The sequence below is a fragment of the Eschrichtius robustus genome, chromosome 18, assembly GCF_028021215.1.
Source record: "Eschrichtius robustus isolate mEscRob2 chromosome 18, mEscRob2.pri, whole genome shotgun sequence".
In the NCBI taxonomy this organism is placed as follows: Eukaryota; Metazoa; Chordata; class Mammalia; order Artiodactyla; family Eschrichtiidae; genus Eschrichtius; species Eschrichtius robustus.
The window spans coordinates 67085124-67088021 of NC_090841.1; the positions used below are offsets into that span (position 1 = coordinate 67085124).

Consider the following 2898-nt stretch of genomic DNA (forward strand, 5'->3'; position numbering starts at 1 on the left):
ATTCTTTTCTTCATGGTCAGAAGGCTGGTGCCTTTCCATCCACCTCCCAATATTTCTACTGGACGAAGGTGACCATGAATCATGACCACAAACCACAGAGCCAGCAGCCAGGACACTGTCCTACCCACTCTCACTTAGAAGTGAGCAGAACACTCTTTTAGATCCCCATTAACAAGTATAGAAGGGATGGCAGAAATGTTAAAAATTACCTTGTGGTAAACATCACAGTAGTAATAGTTACAGGTAAGAATAAATGCTAAAATTAATAGGCAAAAATATGATGAGAAACAAGATATCGCATACTTACCTGGCAGGGGAGATGCCATGATCACAGAGGTGGTTTTCCCAGGGCGAGCCTCATCCATTGCACTCTGGATGTGCTGACCCCTGAGATTTCCCCAAGTATGGGAAACTCGACTGCATAATTTGTGGTAGTGGAGGACTGCGTTCGTGCTCTCCCCTGGAAAAAAAAAAAAAAAAAAAAGAAACAGGATATTGGCATAGACTCAAGGTATATCCCCACAAAACCCTTAGTAAGTTGAAAGGGCAATAGTAAATTCACAGTGGAGAAACCTGTGACTGAGTGAATATCACCAATGCTGAAACATATCTACATCATGTATCTCCTAATATGATGTCAGCTTGACTGGCTACAGAGTGCCCAGGTTCACCATTGTTTCTGGGTGAGTCTGTGAGGATGATTAGCGTTTGTATCAGTGGACTCTGTAAAGTAGACTGCCCTCCCCATTATGAGCGGGCATCATCCAACCTGTTCAGGGCCTGAATAGAAGCAGGGCAGAAGACGGAGGAATTCATGCCTTTTTTTCCTGTCTCACCGCTTGAGTGGACATGTCATCTCATCTTCTCCTGCTCTTGGACTGGTATTTACATCTTTGCCTCCCTTGGTTCTCAGGCCTTCTTCGGACTTGGACTGAATTACACCACTGGCTTTCTTGGGTCTCCAGTTTTCAGATGGCAGATTGTGAAACTTCTCAGCCTTCATAATCATGTAAGCCAATTCCTCATAATAACTCTCCCTTATATAGGTATACATGTATCTATACATATGTATATGTATATGTCGATGAAAAATAGATCAGTAGTCAATCTAAGAAAGAAATGGAAAGTTTTATTGGTGCCAACCTGAGGATTATAACCCCGGAACACAGTCTTTTAGAAAGCTCTGACGACTGTCCTGCCCCGTTAGAGATCAAAGCACAGTTATATATGTTTTTGAGACAAAGGGTAATTTGTCAAATGACGTATTGAGAGTTACACAATCCAGATCTGCATGTACAAATTAAGTAATGGGACATGTGACACCTTACAAGATTAAGAAGGCAGGTTATCTCCTGAGGATTTATCAAGTAATGGGTCATCCTGACTCTTTACAAGGGTAAGAAGGAATGTTATCTCCCAAGGAGGTCTGGTCAATGCAGAGGCACGATACACACTAAAGGGGAGGGAGGAGGCCCAAACGGACAGAGAATATTTAAATTTTTCTTGTCTTGCCATAAAATATGAATTTTATTTCATCTCCTGTTAGTTCTTTTTCTCTGGAAGGGTACAACATCATTTCTGTGTTATTCTTGCCAAAAATGCTTACCTGAATTTAATCACAAGAAGACATTAGACAAGCCCAAAAGTCACCAGGAGCCTTCATGTTGCCGAATTCAATAATCATTTCTCATTCCACGTTTTACTCAACCTTTAAGTATTATGTAATACTGTTGAACAGCTGTCTTTAAATCACTTTCTTCTCTTGCTCTCTAGGGCATAACTCTCTTTTGATCCTCCTCCTACCTTATAGTTAGTCTCCTCTTCTGATTTCTTTTCATCTTCCTACTAATGGAACTTTACTTTCCATCAACTGTACTGACCCCCAAGGTGATCTCATCCACTCATATGGCTTTGCAGCTGCAGGAAGACCACTGATTACATTCTCATTCTAGGCAGCAGGAATAAAGAAGGGAAGGATAAGGCCCCCAACCAACACCCTTAAATATAATCACAAAACTCCTCCACCTATGTCCCATCAGCCAGAATTTAGTCCCACAGCCGCTCTTAGCTGGAAGGACCATGTGCCAAGCTGCCAACAAGGTTCTGTTATTGCGGAATAAGAGAAGCACAGACACTGGATAACTAGTAACTCTTCTATAGGTGGCAAATCTTATGACTCCTCTGGTTTACACAGTGCAGAAGTCAGACGGATCTAGAATAAAACAAGTGGATTACTATAAACTTAATCAGATGGTAACTCTATTAACAGCTGCTGTTCTAGATAGAATTCTTTCCTAGAGAAAATTAACACAGCACCTGGTACCCGATATGTAGCTCTTGAGCTGACAGTTTCTTTCCTCTCACCCAATAAACAGGGAACATAATAGGCTGTTGGATGTTATCCTGATGTAGAATGACATAAAGTGACAGAAGGCATTTTGTCACAATTTGGTCTGCAGTGACTTTATCATCTCATTACACCGGGTATCAGTCTGGTCCACTACATTGATAACATCATGCTGATAGGACCTGTAGATCAGGAAGTAGCAGGCTTTGCACTAAGTGCTTATCTCAGGGAGACGTGAACCGCTGTGGTGTATCAGCCACACTCAGGGATAGCACTGAATAAGTTGATGTGAGATATTCCCTGTCAGCAAAATTTTGAGTGGTACATACGCATCATTACCCACTTTGCCTAGAAGGAATGGCCTGAGAAATATGAACAGACATGAAGGGATATGTCCCTTTCCCCCCACTTCCTTCCTCCCTTCCTCCCTCCCTCCTGTCTGACTTTCTTTCTATCTTTCTATCTATCTATCTGTCATCTATCATGGCTAAAATTTTAGCCAGATGATAGGAATTCATGGTTGGAAGATTTGTAACAAGTTCTAGGGAAGA

The 2898-nt window shown here is 41.7% G+C and overlaps 1 non-coding gene across 1 annotated transcript; it reads left to right on the top strand.

The window, feature by feature from the left end:
* The first annotated feature begins 299 nt into the window (after positions 1–299).
* On the top strand, positions 300–463 carry LOC137752316 (U1 spliceosomal RNA). The gene has a single exon (XR_011071159.1). It is a non-coding gene; the product is annotated as a U1 spliceosomal RNA (small nuclear RNA).
* Positions 464–2898: the final 2435 nt, after the last annotated feature.